A 12,016-nucleotide genomic window follows, 5' to 3' on the forward strand; every position below is an offset into this window, starting at 1 on the left:
GTCCACCTCTGGGGTCCCCCATTTCTGAATTAAAAGGCTAAAGGTGCTGGGGTCTAATTGCCACTTGTGTGGGTCTAAGACATTTCTGCTTAAGTCGACTGCCAGAGAGTTTTGTTTGCCTGGCAGGAATTGAGCTTGCAGATGAATATGCATGTCCAAGGCCGTGTTCCACAGGGCCATGGCTAGCCTGTAGTGTGGGTTCATAGGTTCATAGGTTTATACTAGGCTATCTGCCCTAAGGCATTTATAAGCCTAGCCCAAATTTTTGTGGCTTACGCCACCCCTTATATGAAAAAATACTGTGCCCATTAGTTTGTTGTGCCTCTGTCCAGCAGTGACACAGAGATGATTCCCGGGGTAAACCTACGATCTCCCATCCACAGGTCAAGATTTCTCTTGAACAGAGCCAGCGAGGTGCTCTGCCTCACATGGACCGGGATTTTATTCCACAGCATAGGGAGTCTCTGAGTGATAAATCTATCCCTCCAGCACGTCCTATTTATATCCGTGCTAAGGTTTAAGTTGCTTGCTCTAGTGGTTTTGGTGGATTTGGATTTTTTTAGGTGGAGCATGTCCATTAATTCTGGGTTGGACATGGCCTTGTATGTCAGGCACATGTCACCTCTGAGCAGACGGTATGCAACTGAATAGAGCTGGAGTTTCTTCAATCTGGCAGCATATGACAGATTTTGGAGTCCCTTTATCCTTTTGGTGAGGAACTTTTGGGGTCTCTCCAATTGCTGCAGATGTCGGGTGAGATACATCCCGAATGGGGCATTGTACTCGATGATTGGTCTGATAAGTGAAGAGTACAGGGAACAATGACCTCACTAGATCTGGATGTGAATCCCTTCATGATCAGGTGGGCAATGTAGAAGGTCTTTCTAACCACTTTAGCAACGTGAGTGTCAAAAGAAAGTCCACTGTCAACCTGGGTCCCCAGGTCCCTGATAACCTCTTCTGTGCTTAGTGGATTGCCACCTATATGGTAGCTTGGGGTTACCTTGTTTTTCCCGAAGGGTATGACTATACATTTTTGGCGTTTAACTTCAGGCCATGGCTCTGGCACCAGCTATCTGTTTCCGTGAGTCCCTTCTGAAGGATATCCATGTCTGATGCACTTTCCACTATGGCGCCCAGTTTGCAGTCGTCTGCAAACTTTGTCAGCCAAAGTCCTCCCATGTTGGCCTGTACTTCTGAGAAGTAGATGCCGAACAATAGGGGGCCAAGGACCGAGCCCTGTGGGACACCACTTGTGACCGGCTTGGAGTCTGACATAGCGCCAGCAACTCTAACCCTGTGGGTTCTGTCCTTAAGCCAGTTTGCAACCCATCTTGTGAAATATGGGTTTACATTTAAGCTGGTAAGTTTTTCTACAATACCCAAGTGGGGTATTGTGTCGAAAGCCTTTGCAAGGTCAAGGTAGGCTGTATGGACTGCCTTTCCCTCATCAATGGCCTTGGTGACTGTTTCGAAGAAGTCGACCAAGTTCAAAAGGCATGATCTTCCCTTCACGAAGCCAAACTGGGTCGGGACCAATGTCTGCAAGTCCCCTATATCTTTGTTTATGAGCTCCATTATGATCCTCTCCATAGCTTTGCAGACTAGTCTTGTTAAGCTTATGGGGCGGTAATTACCAGGGTCCGTAGAGGCACCGCCTTTGTGGAGTGGGACCACAGTTGCCGTACCCCACTCCTTGGGCACGTATCCTGTGGTAAGGCTGAGATTAAACAGCTGCCTTATGTGTGGGTTTAATTCCTCATTTAGCTCGTGTAGCACACAGCCGGGGACACCATCTGGTCCCATTGATGCTGTGTTTTTAGCTTTAGAGAGAGCAGCTTTCACCTGCGCATTTGAGATGTCTGGGAGGCTACACTCCGCTGGGATAGTTATCTCTCCTTTAGGGGGGGAGAGGGGGTGAAGTTTGCACTGAACCTGTCTGCCAGTATGTTGGCAATGTCTGTGGGTTCAGTGATTTTTCTATCATTTTGGACTAATTCTGAGCATATCTGGGAGTTTCCACCCAGGTTCCTAACATAGCTGAAAAAGGCCTTATGATTGTCCTTTGAATCCATGGCAATTTTTCTCTCAAAATTGGCCTTAGTTGATTTTATGAGTGCTCGTATTTTTTACTAATAATGATCAGGGTGACTTCCCTTTTATGGATTTTGTTCTATCATGTAATAGCTTTCTCTTCTTATTGTAAAGTTTGTTAATGGCTGGGGTCCACCAGACTGGATGTTTGCCCTTTGTGGAAAGAGTCTTGGTTTTATTTGGGATTGCCTGATCCATGCAGTCCTGGAGGTGTTCATAGAAGGCATTTGTAAGGGCTTCCGCAGCTTGGGTTGTGGTTTCCACTGGCTCAGGGGCCTTGAAGGATACCACACCAGTCTTGAGTAGTGTGAAGTTTGCTTTAGAGAAGTTCTTCACTGTGGTCTTTTTTGTTTGGGGTGGGGGCAGGATGTGGATTTCCATTGAGATTAGTTTATGATCAGATCTCACCAATGAGGGATATACTTCTGGTGTGGAGCATTTTGTCCCCATGTTTGTGATAATAAGATCTAGTATATTTTCTCCTCTTGTGGGAACAGTGACTAGATGTTCCATGGCATTTGAATTTATGAACTCCAGGAACCGTTGGGCTAGAAAGTTAGGGCTTGAGTAATGTTCCCAGTCTATATTCGGGTAGTTGAAGTCACTCTAGAAAAACAAGCCTATCTGACAGGCTACTTCACTCAAATGGCCACCAGAACCCAGCTATCTGCAAGGAAAATCCTGCAGGCCATAGGGTTCATGGCCTCTTGCATCCTACTAATTCCATATGCCAGACTGCATATGAGGAAACTTCAATGGTACTTAAAAAGTCTTTGGTGCCAATATTCTCAGGATCTGGAAACCGTCATACCTATCATTCCTTGTCTAAGAACAGAGTTTCTTTGTTGGGCAGCAGCATGCAACCAGCATGCTCTGTGAGAGTGGGTTTCCCCCTGCTTGCTGATGTACCACATAACTGTTTTTATTATCAGAGGTCCGGGTGAGAGTAAGGACCTGAGAGCTGTCAGAGCATGCTGAACAGCTAGCATCTCTTTTTTGGTTGATGTGGAGATGAATTTGACTTGGGCTCCAGTGGCCCTGAATGCACTTGTCATCCAGGTGTGCCCCCAGGCATAGTCTGATGCATCTGTGGTTAGGGTCTGGGCAGCATGGGGCTGAGTAAAGGGAAGTCCCTTGTTGTGGTTGCATGCTGCTGCCCAACAAAGAAACTCTGTTCTTAGACAAGGAATGATAGGATGCAAGAGGCAATGAACCCTACGGCCTGCAGGATTTTCCTTGCAGATAGCTGGGTTCTGGTGGCCATTTGAGTGAAGTAGCCTGTCAGATAGGCTTGTTTTTCTAGAGTAAGGAATGCCATCTGGGATGCTGTGTCCAAGCTTTCTCCCAGGAATACACTCTTTTGACTGGGGACTAGTTTTGATCTCTTTTCATTGATAGTGTACCCCAGGGAGGTTATAAGGTTATTTGCAAATGTCAGGTGCTGCAACAGCTGTTCCTGTCTGTCTGTCTGTCTGCCTGAATCAGGCAATCGTCCAAGTACGGGTAAATTTGAATTCTTCTCTGTCTGCAATAGGCAATGGCTGGAGCCAGGCATTTTGTGAATACTCTGGGAGCAGTGGATAAGCCAAAGGGAAGTGCAGAAAACTGATAATGCATAGATAGTGCCCTGAAATGTAGGTATTTCCTGCATGAGTCCCTGATAGGGATGTGCAGATAGGCTTCCTTTAGGTCTAGGGTGACTAACCAGGCATCTTTGGACAGCACAGGAAGAAGCTGCTGAAGGGTGAACATTTTGAATGTTGGTACCAACAGGAAGGTGGTTAGAATGGAAAGATCTAGGATTGGGTGCCAAGTGCCCTCTTTTCTGGGTACCAGGAAGAGACTGGAATAGAACCCTTAACCTATCTGTTCTGCAGGAACAGGTTGAAGTGCCCTTATGGAGAGCAGGGTTTGAACTTGGTTTTGTGCCTCTGCCCACTGGGTTGGAAGAAGGTCTGTGAATCCTTTTGGGGTTGGCAGTGAGAGGAAGTAAAATTTGTACCCTGGGATACAATGTCGAGGACCCATCGGTCTTTGCAGATAGAGGTCCATTTTTTTGCATGATGGGCAAGTTTTCCTGCTAGGGGCATGAGCAGTTGGGCAGAGGTGAGGAGTGGAGTTGAGAAGTCATTGTGAATTCTTTCTGTAAGGGGTCTGCTTAGTACTCCCTGCTTTTGAAGTGGAGGCACTCCATTGCTTAGAACTCTGCCTACCCTGAGACTGTAGTCTGGGGTTCTGTTACCCGTGGGTCTAGTTTGAGATGGCCTTGAGGGGGCTAGAAAGGACCAATGTTTTGAGGGGCAATGCTTACTGAATCTAGGAGGCTGCACTTGCAAGAAATCTTTGACTGTCTTTTAGCTTTTTCTTCCATCTTTTTTAGAACCTCTTCTGCTTTGGTGCCAAATAGATTGTCCTTGTTCAAAGGAACATCTAGTAGTTTTGATTTGACATGGTCTGGCAAGGTCTGCTCCTTAAGCCAAGCATGCCTTCTCAGTACAGAACCAGTGACTGCTACCCTGCAAGATGCTTCTAGGGTGTCAAAGCCACATTGCAAAGTATGCTTGCTGAAGTGGCTTGCAGAATGCATAAGCTCTTGTAATTCTTTATTTTCTGCACAGTCTGTAAAGGTAGCTAATTTTTGCTTAATAAGTTTCATGATATGTTGCTGGCATTTCAGCATGTGAAACTGGCAATTCAGTGCCCTAATGGCGAGAGTTGCAGAGGTGTATAGTTTTTTACACAATCCATCTAAAGCTCAGGAATCCCTGTCCGAAGGGGTGGGATTGTTAGCTGTAGTTGCTTTTATAATGTTAGGCCCCTGGGAAATGACCTCTGTGTCAGCAGTAGGGTTTTTGAAAATAAATTTGTGAGAGTCAGGGACTCTGTAATACCTGTCTGGTTTCCTTGGAGCAGAGGGTAAAGTATCAGGACTTAGACTGGATTCCATAAAAACATCATCCACAACATCTAGAACTGGAGATATTGCTAAAGGTCTATATTGTGGCAAATCTAGAAATTCTCTGAGTCTCTTTTTGGACTGAAGATACTCTTGGCATTCCCAGTGGAAATGCTCTCTTAAAGTATGTAGGGTTTCACCAAAATAAAAATCCTCTGGAGGGGAAGCAGAGGGAATGGATTCCTCTGCATCTGAATCCTCATAAGCAGATAAAGGCATGTCTTCATATTCAGAAACCTCAGAGTCATCGGACTCTTGGTCTGTTAAAGCTGCTGGGGACAGGTCTCTTTTTCTCTTAGCAGGGGAAGGCTGGCTTCCCCTAATCAGCATAATCAGGTTTTCTGCCATTTTAAGCATTTGATATTGTGGCAAGGAAGCAGGTGCTTGAGTTTGGGTCATCATTTTTTTAGGTGTAGCTTGTACTCTTGGCCTTAGAAACTTGGTAGTTTTAGACAGAACTGAAGACACAAAAGAAGCCATCAGTTTGTGTTGAATATCGGTAGTGTGAAGAACTTCCTCGGATGCCAGTGCCTGCACAGCAGCTCCGGACCCTTCCAAGGTAGAGACATCTGCAGGTTCCATAGTCAAAGAAGAGTCTCGCAGCATACCGGACTCCAAACAGGTCTCAGTAGAGGCCTGTGAATCCATCAAAGTGGGCATCAGGGGCTGTGAAAGCACCTCACTGAGTACCAGCAAACTGGAGACTAGCTTAACGGAAGCATCATCGGCAGTTTTGGACCTGTGCAATCTTTCTCCATCTTTATCCTTATGTTTTTTTCAGATCAGTAGTCAAATGACTTACTGAAGCCATTTTGGAATACAGAGATCGAAAGCAAAAAGTATTTAGTGACAATAAGGGCCCGACGATGAATAGTCTGGGCATTGAACAAAGCACAAAACCGACAGCAAGGTATGTCATGGTCTGGGCCTAAACAGGTGATGCAGTAAGAATGGAAATCTCTATGTGGTATTTGCTTTCTACAGGCAAGACAATTGTTAACTTTTTCTGACATTGGTTAGAGCAGGAAAAAGGATCCCCAATGGGGTACTTAGCTTTAGAAGACTTCAGGATGGTTCAATTCGGAAACGAAAACTCAGGTAGTGGCTGACCGGCACTCCTGTGAACTGCTTCTGCTTCAGGCTCCTCGGCAAGAAAGACTGATGTAATGGCATTGGCTGCCTGTTTTTATACCCCTGACAACCTGACATCAGACTTGGAGTGACAGTAACAGACACAGAAATACTAAGTCCCTGGTATTCAGGCTGACTGAGGACTACCTGCAGGCAGATAACCCAAGTGTAATGACTGCAACAGTGAAACAGGAAGAACATCCAGTGTTGGCCTCAACCAGAAGAAGGCCACTAGGATCATGCTGGGTCTGTCTGCCCTGACTTTTACCAGTACCCTGGGGATCAAAGGCAAGGGCAGGAATAGATACAGAAATGCATTTGTCCATCCGAAAGAGAATTTATCTATTTTCCAAGTCCTTGTCTGTTGAGTTCTCGAGCAAAATGTTTGTCGTCTGCCTGGCAAGAGCTTAAGGGTCTATTGAGGGGACCTGTGTCTACTGTAAAGTTAGGTCCAGGAACACTTTTCTTCTTTCTTCAGCATGCATTCAGTGGGGTCTAGATGGTTCCTGCTTAGAAAGCCTGCCAGGTTATTGTTGACCCAGAATGTAAGAAACTATGAAAGTCAGTCATATTTCTTGAGCCAGCATCCAAATCTTCCTCTTGCTTGTTTACGTACCACATCACTGTAGTGTCTGTCAAAATCTGCAAGGTCCCTGGGCTTAAATTCTGCTGAAAAGCCTTTACAGCCAGGTAAACGGCTAGCAGTTTCTTCTGGTTTATATGTATTTTCTTTGGCTGTGGTGTGCAGATGCCTTGAATGGTCAGGTAATCTAAGCAGGCCCCCAAGTTATGTTTATTAAACTGTCTGTGTTAATGGTCTTTGCTGCTAGTAAAGAGAAATTTGCCCTTGGGTTCTGCAATATGGTGCTCTTCCACCATAGCATGCTATCTTCAGGCATGGAAGGAGAGGCAATAGGATATCTAGGGGTTGAGAATGCTGTCCCCAAGCAATTTTTTAGGAACCAGTGAAGTTTTCTCACGTGCAACTTTGCAAGTGGGATCATGAAAATGCAGCATGCCACATAACCCAGAATCCTCAGAAATTCCCTTGTTGAGAAGTGTTGTTTTGGAAACAGACTGGTCAGGTAGTTTGTCAGGAAAGGTACCTTATCCTGGGGAAGGAAAGGTTTCTGTTAGGCCAAATCAATGAGTGCTCACAGAAAGAACCCTTGTTGTTTGAAGAAGAGTTTGTGACTTTTGGAGATTTAAGGTGAGGCCTACCTTCTGAAAGCAATCTACTATGATCTACAGGGTATCTAGGATCTCTGTTGTAAGTTTTCCCTGAATGAGACAGTATCGAAGTAAAAATAGATATGAACTCCCGGACTTCTGCAACGTGCTATCAGAGGAGCTAGGCATTTTGTGAAAACTATGGGAGCAGTGGACAGCCCAAATGGTAAATCACAGAAATGGAAGTGAGAACCTGTTGCTACAGATATTAGGCATTTTCTGGAGGTTATGGGGACATGGAGGCAAGCATGATTTAGGTCTAGAGTGACCAAGTAGGCATCTGAGATCATGGCAAGTAATTTTTGTAAAATATGCATTTTGAATTTTGGGATACTGAGAAACTTATTTAGTTTTGAAAGGTCCAAAAAGGGAGTACAAGATCCTTGGATCCTGATCTAGAGGAACAGCCTGAATGGATCCTTGGTGAAGTAGTTCCTTGAGGGTATGCTGTAAGAAGCTCTCCTGTTCTTTTGGTGGTTTTGGAATACCTAAGAAGGGTGAGGTTTCTCTGAACTGGATGTAGTACCTTTCTATGATATTGAGGACCCACTGATCCTTGGTGATAGTTTTCCACTGATTTAGGAAGGAGTCTTCCAGCCATAGGTTTGGAGGAGAAGGGGTGGTGGGTAGGCATATGGGAGACTGGGGTTGAACATAGTCACACTTGGTCTCTCTGCTGTGTGGGCTGTGCAACTGTTCTGGTTGCCATCTTCTGGACTGTCTGCATCTTTTGTCAGGGGGATGTCTCCACTTGTCTTCTTTAGTAGGGAAGACCAAGGTTTTGAGGGGTAATTCCTACTATGTCTCAGTGTCAGAGACATAAAATTCCTTCAGTTTTTTGTTTCCCTTTCTTATCCAGCTTCTCAAAAACCTGTTCAGCTAAAGGCCTGAAAGGAATTTTTTGTCTAACACAGCATCCAGTATAGTTCAGCACTGACCTGATCTGACAGGAGCTGGATCCCAACCCATGCATGTCTGCAGATGACAGAACCTGTTGCAGCTGTTCTCATAAGACATCTAAGGCATCATGGCCACACTTTAGGGAGTATCTAGAGACTTGCAGAACTTCTCTGTCTCATGACATTCTTTTGATAAGGTTCTAGCCACAAGAGCTTACCTTAGCTAGAATTTTGTCCTGGAGAGTTTTAAGGCACTTACGCATATAGAAATGGCAATTCAATGCATTCAATGCTCTCATTGCAAGGGAGGCAGAGGTATAATTTTTTCCTCCAAATCAAAAAGTCCATTTCTTCTGTCATTATGTAAGTGGAGTCTAGTTGTCCCCTTAGGTATACTTCTTGTGGATTAATTATAGACTACTGAGGGGTCTGCCTTGGGATTTTTGTAAAAGTGCTTGTGAGATTCATGCATTCTGGAACACCTGTCTGGTTTCCTTGCAGCAGGTGGTAAAGAATCAGGACATAAAGGAATGTCTTCAAAACGTCATTCAGTACTATGCGTACTGGACAGAGAACCAGTGGCCTGGGAGAAGACAGATTTAGCAGTTCCCTGTAATGGGTCTGAGCTTGTGAGAATTGTTTGTTTCCCAATTGAAAAATATCCTTCATTCTAAGAAGGGCATCTCTGAAAGGTCCTCAGTGGTAGAAGCAGAAGAGAGGATGTCATATGAGTTTGAATCCAGATAAGTTTGTACTGGCAGTTATACAGAATAGGGCAACTCCTCATCTTCTGAGCTTAAGGAATATGAATCTTCCTGAAAGGCCACTTCCCTACTTCTTTTGGATGGGGAGGCTTCAGTAACAGAAATGTAGAAGGACTCCCTGGATTTCATGATAGCCATCAATTTCTGTGACATTTTAGGAGGTCTTGGGTTTTGGTCTGATATGTGGTTGAAGGTGGAGGTGATGAAAAAAAGAAGTTATGTACTCACCATAACATTCCATTTTTGTTGTCCTTGATCTCACCTTCCTTCTTGGTGGTTGGGGTCAGAGCTGATCCTTGGCTCTGACTCAGACGTATTCTAAAGCTCAAGAGCTTCCACTGGCTCGAGGCTAGACCCTATCCCATCATGCCTAGTGGTAGTTACCCAGATCTCATTTGTGATAACCCATAACACTAGGCTACAATATGCAGATATATAAACTATAGACATATATAAATATATATGTATATATACATACATATATAAAAAAACCACCAAGCTATAAGTAGAACTCTTAGTCTACCCAACTCATAAGGCAAGAAGGGAATCAAGGCCTATATAGCCAAAAGATGGATAATTCCTATTGATCCTCCAGGAGGGGGAAGGAGGGTGTGATGCAAGAAGGAAGGTGAGATCAAGGACAACAAACATGGGATGTTATGGTGAGTACATAACTTCTTTATGTTATGTTGTCCCCATCTCTCTTTTCTTCTTGTTGGTTGGGACCGCGTCCCCAGCACCTTCTTCTTGGGTGGCTCAATGGAATCGACTCTTTAGAAAGTACAGTTGTGTACACTTACCATTGGGTTATCTGCTTGCGGGTAGCCCACAGTAAGCCTGTTTAACAAAGTCTTGGGTCCTGCGTTGGTTGCTGTCCCTTCTTCCATGATGTCAGGTTGTCAGGGGTATAAAGCATGCAGCCGATGCCATTACATCAGTTTTTCTTGCCCCAGATGTCAGGTGCCCCCCCTAATGGGGAGCAATTAAATATAAAAGTACAATGATATACCTGCAACAAAAAAGCAAATACACCAAAAAGGCTTTTAAGCATAGTAAAATAAAGTAGAGGTATAGCCAAAAGAAGTTAGGGGGCTGGAGGGAGGGGACCAAGACTGCAACAGTGAATACACTTGAACATCTACATTTATGGTAAGTATACACAACTGTACTATGTTTGTTTATTTATTTATTTTTATTTTACATTTGTTGACCGGGATAGTCCGACTGGATGCATGTCCATTTTCAGCGGAGGCCCGGGGAGAAAAGCTCCAAGGGTAAGCAGATACAGCATTACATAATGTTCTTCGTGTTTCACTGCTGCAGTCATTACATTTGGGTAGATTCCCAAAGCTATGGCTGGGAGGAGGAATTTATATAGCATTAGGACCAGCTATAAGGCCTTGCAAGACTGCAGTGGCAAAGCCAGCTCTGGATTTAGAGAAAACTGGCAAATGATAATGCTTGGTGAAAGTATGTACAGAACTCCAGGTAGCAGCTTCTAGGATGCCCCTGGTAGGGCGCCTCTGAGAAAGGCTGTAGAGGTAGATGCAGCCCTGGTGGAGTGAGGTCTGATTCCCTGGGGGATAGGTTTTCCATGGTGCTTATAGCAGAAATGAATGCAATGGCTTATCCATTTAGAAATGGTTTGCTTTGAAATAGCCTTCCCCTCTGCCCTTGCAGCAAATGCTACCAGCAGTTGTTCAGATTTCCTTTGAGGCTTAGTACTGTCCAAGTAGAATCTGAGTTGTCTGTGCACATCTAAGGAATGCAGTATCCGTTCCCCTTTGTTCTGTGGATTGGGAAAGAAAGTTGGCAAATGAATGGACTGATTAAGAGCCACACTGGATACCACCTTGGGCATGAAGGATGGATTGGTTCTGAGGGACACCCTGTCCGCATGAAAGATGATAAAAGGCTCCACTGCTATAAGGGCCTGTAATTCAGATACCCTTCTAGCTGAAGTGATTGCTAAAAGGAAAGCTGTTTCCCAAGAAAGAAATTTTAAATCTGCAGTAGCAGCTGGCTCGAAAGGAGGTAGAGTGAGTTTCTCCAAAACAAAGCTAAGGTCCCAGGCTGGGGTTGGAGCTCTCCTGGGTGGTCTCAAAATGATGGCCCGTCTGAGGAACTGCTTGAGCAGTGGATGAGAGAAGATGGGGGATTCTGTGTTATAATGAGCTGAAATGGCTGAGGCGTGGATTTTAATGGAGGAAAAAGATAGGCCCTTGTGAAGCATCTCAATTAAGTATTGTAAAATCTGAGGTAAACTGGGTGCTGCTGTGCTTATCCCTTGAGATTGGTTCCAGGCACAGAATCTTTTCCATTTTTCAGCATAGGATTTTCTAGTGCTAGGCCTCCTTGACTCTAAAATGATATCTATCACAAGTTTACTGAGGGAAGGTAAAGGAGAGATTATGTAATTAGCCAGGCTGCAAGGTTCAGTGTTTGAAGCTGAGGGTGCAGAATCTGGTTGTCCTGCTGAGACAACAGGGAAGGAGTCTGAAGCATGTGCAGGAGGGGGTACCAGTGTTGATGTGGCCAGTCTGGAGCAATCAAAATCATCCTTAGTTTGTCCTGTTTTATTTTTAGTAGTACTTTGGAGAGTAGAGGCGGGGGGGGGGGAGGCATAGACTGATAGTTTTTTCCATCTGAAGGACAGAGCATCCACTTTCCAGGCTTGTTTGTGGTGAGTCCTTGTGCAAAATTTGTCCAATTGGTAGTTCTGGGGAGAAGCAAACAGGTCTATATCTGGGCTCCTCCATTTGCTTGTCTCCGCTCATGTGGGTCCATGAGGTTTCTGCTTAGTCAGTCTGCCAGTGTATTTAATTTTCCTGGCAGAAATTGAGCCTGTAGGTGTACTTGGTAGCTCAAGGCTGTGTTCCACAATACCATGGCTAGTCTGCAGAGGGGGTAAGAATGTGTACCCCCCTGCTTGTTTATGTACC

Source organism: Protopterus annectens, chromosome 9.part0, assembly GCF_019279795.1.
Source record: "Protopterus annectens isolate FY-2018-M chromosome 9.part0, PAN1.0, whole genome shotgun sequence".
NCBI classification, from domain to species: Eukaryota; Metazoa; Chordata; order Ceratodontiformes; family Protopteridae; genus Protopterus; species Protopterus annectens.